Raw genomic sequence first — 9,457 nt, 5'->3', positions numbered from 1 at the left:
TACAGCATAGCAATTTAGTATTTTTACAGATTATACTCCATTAAAAGTTATTACAAAATAATGGCTATAATTCCTTGTCCTATACAATATAGCCTTGTTGCTTATCTGTGTTATACATAGCAGTTTGTATCTTTTAATTCCATACCACTAACTTACCCCTCTCCCCCCAGTGGTAACCACTAGTTTATTTTCTATGTCTGTAAGTCTGTTTCTGTTTCACATATACATTCATTTGTATTATTTTTTAGATTCTACATATAAGTAGTGTCATACAGTATTTGTCTTCCTCTGTCTGACTTATTTCACTAAGCGTAATATTCTCAGGGTCCATTGATGTGGCTGCAAATGGCAGAATTTCATTCTTTTTAATGGCTGAGCAATATTCCACATCTTCTTTATCCATTCATCTGTTGATGGGCACAAGGGTTGCTTCCATATCTTGGATATTGTAAATAGTGCTGCTACGAACATTGGGGTGCATGTATCTTTTTGAATTAGTGTTTTCATTTTTTCCAGATACGTATCCAGGAGTGGAATTGCTGGGTCATATGATAGTTCTATTTTTCGTTTTTTGAGGAATCTCCATGCTGTTTTCCACAGTGGCTGCACCAATTTACATTCTCACCAACAGTGTACAAGGGTTCCCTTTTCTCCATATCCTCTCCAAGATTTGTTATTTGTGGGTTTTTTTTTTTTTTTTTTTTTAGATGATAGGCATTCTGACTGGTGTGAGGTGATACCTCATTGTAGTTTTGATTTGCATCTCTCTAATAATTAGTGAATAGTTAGTGATGTTGAGCATCTTTTCATGTGCCTGTTAGCCATCTGTATGTCTTCTTTGGAAAAATGTCTATTTAGGTCTTCTGCCCATTTTTTGATTGCATTGTTTGCTTTTCGATATTGAGCTGTATGAGCTGTTTATATATTTTGGATTCAAAGATATTGCTTTTACCTTAAAGACAAGCCATTTTACAGCTTGGCCTTAAGGACTATAAGAGGTCAGCTGAAGGGCACTCACCTACCTGAGGCTCTTGGTCAGGATCCTATTTCAGGGATAACTAAGGAGACTTCCCTCCTCTGCTCCCTTTCACTCCCACAGACTTTCATCCAGTTATGTCAAATACTTGAAGAAAAGTGTTTTGCTTTTGCTTAAAGTGTCTATAATAGCCTTCTCTTCCAATGAGAATTTCTCAAACAACTCTCATGTTCTCTGTGCTGCATATATTAGGCAAATAGTAGTGAAGTTATTTTTTTTCTTCCAAAAGAATCTGTCAATAATGTAAAATTCACTTGCTAACATAATATTTTGTGCAAATACACCAAAAAATGTTTCATACCTAACCTTCTTACTTCTGCCTGCATATTAATATGATTAGAAAATATTAGTGTTTCGATAGTCATCAGAAAGTAAACATTTAGTCACCTAGTTATTATTCACAAAATTATTTCACTATGTTTCAATGGAATTTACTGCTGACCACAGTAATTCTTATCTCTCTTAAAAGGAGCTATGCAGCTCATATTTTCAAGAGTATTCAATAGCCCAAAATAAAAGTGCTGGCATAATTTTTTAAAGTACTGGCAAAGTAAAATTTAGCATTTGCTAGAAAATGAGCCTCATTCTTTTTAAAAAGGGTGTATATTGTCCTAAAGACTGTAATAATAACAAAACTATAAGTAAGAATAATAGTAATTAGCATTGATAAAGCACTTACTATATGCTAGTTATATGCTAAGCAATATGCATAGAGTACTTCATTTATCTAAAAAATGTAAGATACTTAAGCAAGTATCATGTGTGGATATTTGTGTGTATGTGCATATATATACATATGTGACCATATATATGGCATATCCATACATATGATACAGTATATAGTACTCACAATATATTTACTTAAATACATACAGAAAATTTCTGGGCAGATATTAAGACACAGTTGATCATTTTCATTCTGGCCATCACTCGTGATTGCCTGCCCAATAGCCATTGCCCTTCTTTCTTGCCAACAGAACACTGGTTTTATTGAGGCAGCCATGTGCCCACCCAGGGGAGGAGTTACTATGAACCTAAATCAGTCACAGGTCTCATTCTCTTCTGCCCATGGTGGGTCTAGGGCTAGGAGTCAGTTCTTGTCTGGGGCATGAGAGATTACGGGAAGTCTGCTTAGGGCTTCTAGGAGGATTTCCCTCCTCGGGAAATAAGGATGTGCATGAAGAGAAAGCTTTTTCTGCTTCTAGCCCATTCCCTCCTGCTTAGGAAACTTTGATTTGAAAATGCCTAGAGCCGTGTTAGCCTCCTTGTGGCAATGAGGTGTGACACTGCTGGTACATTGTGAATAGAGGGTGACTTCTTGATTATGTCACAAAGTACAATCAACCCTGACCACCTACCTCTGAATTTCATATAAGTTAACAAAAGCCAGTATTAATAGGGGTTCCTGTTACTTGCAGCCAAAGTATTCATGACTGATACAGTTACTTCTGGGAAGTGGTATTGAGGGTACAGGAAGGGAGAACAGTGTCTTACTTTTGATTGTATATTGTTTTCTGCTGCTTTAATTTGATTTACCATGTATGGGCAATACTTCAAAATTAAAAAACAGGGGCTTCCCTGGTGGCGCAGTGGTTGAGAGTCCGCCTGCCGATGCAGGGGACATGGGTTTGTGCCCCGGTCTGGGAAGATCCCACATGCCGCGGAGCGGCTGGGCCCGTGAGCCATGGCCGCTGAACCTGTGCTCGGCAACGGGAGAGACCACAACAGTGAGAGGCCCGCGTACCGCAAAAAAAAAAAAAAAAAATTATAAAACAATTCATTTAATTTTTTAAAAATTGCATTTCTGAATAACTGGTATATTAATTTAGAGAAAATTGAGAGCCATAATGTTTTAAATAGTACCTCAACTAAGTAGCTCACAATTTATACCCAGGCACTCTTTGACCAACATACATATATGCAATCACTTGGAGTATTTGAGCAGTTAGCTAATTTTGAATTTTAACATCAAATTGTCCTTCTTTCCAAACTATCAATATTTGTGTTTGTGTATCTCCCAAACAATGTAAGTATGAGTCTCCCTAGCATGTGTTTGGAGGGGAGATGTTTAGTGTGTCTACTGGGATTTACTTCCTACCCACAGTTTTTTTCTGAGTAACAGAGTGAGAATGAAGAGTTGCTTCCACTAGCTGGGGCTAATATGAGTCAGGAGATATTTACACCAGGTAGTTGCGTTGACCGGGATGAGGAAGAAGGGCTGAGGCATCAGGCAACATGAGCTCAAGTTCTCACTGGAATTTCTCCAAGAAAGGACCTTTATCTTTGTACAACCCAACTGACACTAACATCAATTTAACAACTATCAGCCTAGGAGAAGGGTTAGGATTGTGCTCGTGCAGGATTTCTGGGGACTAGGCTTGCCAGGGAATCCATTATTTCCTTCCCATTTCTCCTCAGAGTTCTCACATCTCAGGCTTCTTTCTCCCTTAAATGAGGGTGTAGGAATTGAACAGAAGTTGGTTCTCTGATACTACCGCCTAGAGAAACGACAAACTACTGCATCGTGAAGAGCTAACATCCCCATCCCCATCAGCAATATTTAATTAGATGGATACAGGGTGAAGAATCAGGATCAAGACAGTCAGAGCCAGGCCAGTCTTAATACTGCCTCTTCTGTGAAACTTCCCAAGGAACAGTCCTCGAATTCGGCCTCACATTGACTTCATTATTTATAATGCCATCCTCTACGCCTGATCCATCATCAAGACCTGTTGAGGTTTTCTTGGTTAAAGTTCTTGAAAACCTCACTTCTTTTTCAGTTCCCTGTGCTCTTTTATAACTACGGTATCCTCCCTTCCAGATCTCCACTTCTCCAGGTCATTTACATATAGCTAGCATAATAATCTTTCTTATTTGTCGTCATATTATTCCCTACCTAAGTTTTACTGAGAGATAGAAACAAACATTGGAACAAATGGAGAGATTAAAAAATCAATCGTTTAATGACAAGTGATGGGATCCCCATTTATCCATGAGATAGTCCTTCTCCCAATTTTTTTGTCCCACTTGTACATATAAACTTTAAGGGATATAGGGAATTCCCTGGCAGTCCAGTGGTTAGGACTCTGTGCTTTCACTGCCAAGGGGGCCCGAGTTCCTTCCCTGGTTGGGGAACTAAGATCCTGCAAGCCGCATGGCACGGCCAAGGCCAGAAAAAAAGAAAAAAAAAAAAAAACTTTTAGGGATATAGATGAAATAACCATAAATCTATTATTTATTTATATTATATTAAATACCCTCACTACTTAAAATCACAAACAAGAAATTTTAGATTGATGAACTTAAAATATTTCTTTTTCTCATCAGTGAAGGAAAAAATAATTTAAACTCTTTCCATTGCAACTTCTACATGGTATCTTTGTCACGGTTAGAGCTCCTTTTTATCATCTCACAAAAACAGATGTGCATGGCTCTCTCTCTGGGGGAACTTTACTTGAGGAGGAAGGTAACAGAAAACCTAAAGGAGGCTCTGAGGGGAGATCAGGAGGAAGAAACTAAGTCTCCGGCTCAAAACTCCTGTGCAGACAGTGCTTGGATAAGGCATTTCCTGGCCCCAGCCTCCTGGGTCTGATACACCACCTCAGTGCTCACTTAGACGTTACATTTTGTTTGGGAAGCCAAAGGAATGTCCTGATTTTTACTAGTTCCATCCATGACTCTTTACCTTAACTTACAGAAGATGCTGTGACATATCCATTCTTCTTAATCTCAGTCTTTACCCCGTCAGCTGAGTATAAATGGCTTTGAGACCTTTCCCCAGTAAGAAAATCTCCAGAATCCCCCAAGAAAAAACAATGTTCCTTTTACCATAACTGTAACAATCATCAGTCTTAGAACACTCAAATAGAATAGCCTTGGCTGCACAGACCAGAGGCAGAGGCCTGGGCCACTCGGTCTGTGGGGGGACCCAGGCCCCGCCAGGTGGGAGGAAGGAAATTGGAGTGTGAGAGGTGCCCCCCGCGGGTCCCAGATGCACTGGATGAACCCACAGTATTTTCTATATTGCCGTGGAGCCTGAGAGGATTACCAAAGTGTGTCTGGTGAAGTAGGGCCAGGGGACCGGGGTTGGGGAGATGAGGGACAGTGGGTTAAACTAGAGATGAGGGAGGTTTAGAGAGGCCACTGCCACTGTGACTGTGAGCCCTGGTCAACAATGAGGTGACCACTGTGCAGTCCGCGTCCTGGAAATCAGGTGATGGAGTGTGTTCTGAGAACCGACTGAGACTGGGGAAAAAAAGAGAAAAGAAAGCCTTGATGTTGCTCTTTTCATGTAATTACAGTATAATGTCTGTGGGTCTACTTCTAGATATAATAATTCAAACCTAATGAGAGTTTACTGAACAAGTCTCTATAGCCAATATATTATCATTCTCCTCTTTTACAGGAGAAAGTGGGTTGTCATAACGTTACAGTGAGTGTAATTTTGTAATGATGGAGTGAGAAAATCACTTTCCTACCACCCTAGCATGCTCCTACAGACACTTAAAATGGAGCTTTAAATTGAAGTGGGCTATAACTAATTCAAACATACATGTTCTCTGCCCTAAGAATACCTGCTGTGAATCTAAGTTTGTGGAACCATCAGACCACACGGTGCGAGAGACCATGGGTTTCAGAATCAGACACACCTGAATTAGCAACCAGGCTCTGTCACTTACTAGCCGTGTGACCCTGGGTGAGTTACCTAATCTCTCTAAGTCTCAGGTTCTTCATCTGAAAACCAGGAATAGTGCTGACCTACCAGCGCGGTTGTTTTTCCTGGAAAAGTAACTGAAAAATTCTGCTTATTTGTCCAACTTCCTTTCCCTCTCTGCAAATAAAGGCCAAGGAGGGCTTCCCTGGTGGCGCAGTGGTTAGGAATCCTCCTTCCAATGCAGGGGACATGGGTTTGAGCCCTGGTCCAGGAAGATGCCATATGCCATGGAGCAACTAAGCCCGTGTGCCACAACTATTGAGCCTGTGCTCTAGAGCCTGCGGGCCACAACTACTGAGCTTGCATGCCACAACTACTGAAGCCCACGAGCCTAGAGCCCATGCTCCGCAACAAAAGAAGCCACCGCAGTGAGAAGCCTGAGCACTGCAACAAAGAGTAGCCCCCGCTCGCTGCAACTAGAGAAAGCCCGCACACAGCAACGAAGACGCAACGCAGCAAAAAATAAATAAACTAAATAAATTAAAAAAAAAAAAAAGGCCAAGGAATAAGTAGTGTATGCCAAGTGCCAATGCCCAATTAATTGCAGATACATTTTCTTTCCCCTCTGGAAGAATGTTGTTTGTCTTTCATTAACAACTATAGCTGCGTTTAAAATAAGATATCCTCAAGTGTTAAAACCATATAAAACTTTTTTATTTTAACTTTTGGCTGAAAATGACAAGCACTCAATTACACATGTTTAATGTAAAAGGGTTCAAACAAAATAACAATACAGTGACAAAGTGACATGGAAACTGTATTTCAAAAGAAAAAAAGATCAAGCACACATGCGTCAAACAGAATACAAAATCAAGGTAATAGACAAAAATAAAAAATTTACTTTAATTATAACTGAAAAACTAAAATAAAAAAATCCAAGTTTCAAAATTTTCTAAAGAATATATATAACTGCATAATCAAATGATTTTTTTTTTGCTTGAATAAGATGTACAACCATTTTTTAAAACAGTGGATATAAACATTGAATATTTAAAAGATTGCATATCCTACATTTTAGTTAAAAATTAAAAATAACGTAATATTCAAAAAATGAGAATATTTTGCTATTAAACTATTCCACTGCCAGAGATAAATTCTGATCTGAAATGATGGCCCTGGGAAGTTGAGTCAAGCCAGTTGATTACATCCTGTGAATTCCCCTCTCTCTGGCCCCCAAATCTGGGCAGGGCTAGGATCTGGCTCTGGCTTTGATCCTATTGGAGGTGACGGAGGCAACAGAAGCTGTCTCTCTAGGAAATTCTTGATCCTGGCCCTTCTCTGATTTAGAAACAAACTTCAACCGGGTTAGGTGAAGGTATCAGAGAAAAAATGAAAAATTCTACTCTCTGCTGACTCTCCTGAAAATGTTCACATTGTCTCAGTCAAGCTATAGCACAATAAAGAGGCATTTTGCTTCACAATCATGTATTGATAAATATTTATTGCATATACCTGAGTTGGATATTGTCTGCCTTATGTATCACATTATGTTGATCTTAGATACACAACTCCATCGGTGTTTGTCCTAAAAAATCTTCAGTTAATGTTCGAATGTGTCACTAAAAGTTTTTATTTCAATTTTAGAATTTCATTTCATTGGTGGAAAGTAATTCATGAGTTTAAACCTCATTTGGTGGAGAATAATTTACATATATATTACTTTTTCCATTTTAATGGCTTTTTTCCCAAAGCCTGACCCAATATTTGAACTTGTCCTTGGTAGTTATTTAAGATACTGTGAGGGTTCCAGGACAATGAAGCCCTGGGTCCAGACTGTAGTGATTAGAGACACATTTTGAGATTTCTTCCCAGCTCTCTTCTTGAAGAACACCTCTCTCCCTCGGCCAACTAGAGCACCAGCCCTGGGCCCTTCGTTCCTATGTTTATACCAAATAAACCCAACCCTCCTTGATTAGATAAAAGGTGGACACCTGATCCATGAACCAGACAAGTCTGATTATTTTTCTCTTGAGAATTTGAACTGAGAGACACAGGCTGGGGGTCAGGTGCCAGGTGGTCATTAGAGCTTCAAGGTCTTGTGGAATGAGAGGCTATGACAGTTATTAAGGGCCATGCATGCGAGGGGCTCACACAGAGAGCCAGTCTGCAGGGAGAGACTGGACAAGGCAGGGGAAACAGAAAATGTAGGTGAGAGAACTTGCAACCTGAGAACAGCTGCATTGTCCTGAAGCCTTTTCAGTTTCCAAGTCTAATTCCCCATGGGACTCGACTCTCCTTCCTGTCTTGAATCCCATGAGGAGCTGCTGTATAATAAATGCTCATTTACGTGTAGTAGCCGGAGGGAGGTTCTGTTCCTTGCAACCAAATGAGCCCTAAGACCAAGTGAAGCCTTATTGTTTTAGAAATTTTACATGTTTCACTCCATTGACAGCAAGGGAGCATTTGATAATGGCATCTTCTTTGAAATACTTCCACCAAAGAGTTGCGGATTCACTCTTCTGAGACTGATGACATTTACAACTCAATGTTAATTACGCTGTTGGATTAGATATCTATGGCCTTAGAGAAAATCAGACCATCATATTTTATAACTTAATTCCTTTGTAGAGAGTGGCTTGTAAAATTATGGCTCGCTTTACATTTGCCCTACTCTTTTCAACATGAAGATGCTCCATTTTCCTTGAAGAAGAACGGCAGCTATTGAAAGGCTTTGCCTCCTCCCGGCATCTGTTAACGTTTACCATCTTCCCCAAGCAGTAGGCCTGTTCTCTTCATGGTGATTTTCTCCTTCTAAACGAGTTCTGAGGGCCTTAGCATTTTTGTCGAGCTTCAACTTATTTGGGACCTAGCAAAGGACTATTTCTGATAGAAAGCCAGTTCATTTACCTTTTAACCTAAGGGATAGGTAAAAGTAAAATGAACTTGGGGAGATACAGAAATAGGAGAATGAAAAATACGTGATAAAAATAATTGTGGTAAAGAGATGAGTTAAGAATTCACCTTGTGGGGAAAATACACATGACTGCATAGGTTCTGAAGAAGTCCTTAGAGCCAAATGGAATAGCTTGAAATTTCCTATGTGATCATTTGCCTTCACTTAGACATCTCTACAAAAAACGGTCTCTCACAGCCAAGGTGTGTGCTATTTTTAACAGCCATGATTAGGATGCTTCCAACCTTGTCCTGGGGGAAACAGTCCACTCTCTCTCGCTCTACTTCTCTTATTAATGAATAATAGTATAGCAAGAGCAGGAAATGTGATGGTTACAAACAGGTTCTAAAGCCAGACTGCCTGGTTTTGGACTCCAGCTCCACCACTGAACAGCTGTGTGACCTTGCAAGTTACTTAACCTCTCTGTGCCTCTCTGTTTTAATATGTAAAATGGGAGAATACTGGCACCTACCTCACAAGAAGGATGTAAGAAGTAAATGAGTCCTGCTGTATTGCATGTGCTCCAGGAAGTCAGCTGTCATTGTGAGGGTTGTCGTTAGTATTATTTGAGCAAGTAAAGCCTAGGCAGTATGAGAGAGAATGGAAAGTTGAGTCGTAATCTCCCATCAGGAGTTTACTCTTTCTACTGGATGACATAAGTGAGGGGAGCCAGGGCCATGAAGTCAGGCTTTACTTCTTTTTTTTCTGTTGATTTTATTTATTTATTTATTTTAATATCTTTATTACAGTAAAATTGCTTTACAATGGTGTGTTAGTTTCTGCTTTATAACAAAGTGAATCAGTTATACATATA

At 39.6% G+C, this 9,457-nt stretch overlaps 1 non-coding gene across 1 annotated transcript; it reads left to right on the top strand.

Annotated features, from left to right (window-relative positions):
* Positions 1–5,201: 5,201 nt before the first annotated feature.
* LOC115857377 (small Cajal body-specific RNA 18) lies at positions 5,202–5,284 on the top strand. The gene has a single exon (XR_004041243.1). It is a non-coding gene; the product is annotated as a small Cajal body-specific RNA 18 (non-coding RNA).
* Positions 5,285–9,457: the final 4,173 nt, after the last annotated feature.

The sequence above is a fragment of the Globicephala melas genome, chromosome 5 (genome assembly GCF_963455315.2).
Source record: "Globicephala melas chromosome 5, mGloMel1.2, whole genome shotgun sequence".
NCBI classification, from domain to species: Eukaryota; Metazoa; Chordata; class Mammalia; order Artiodactyla; family Delphinidae; genus Globicephala; species Globicephala melas.
This window is presented reverse-complemented; position numbering and strand designations above follow the sequence as displayed.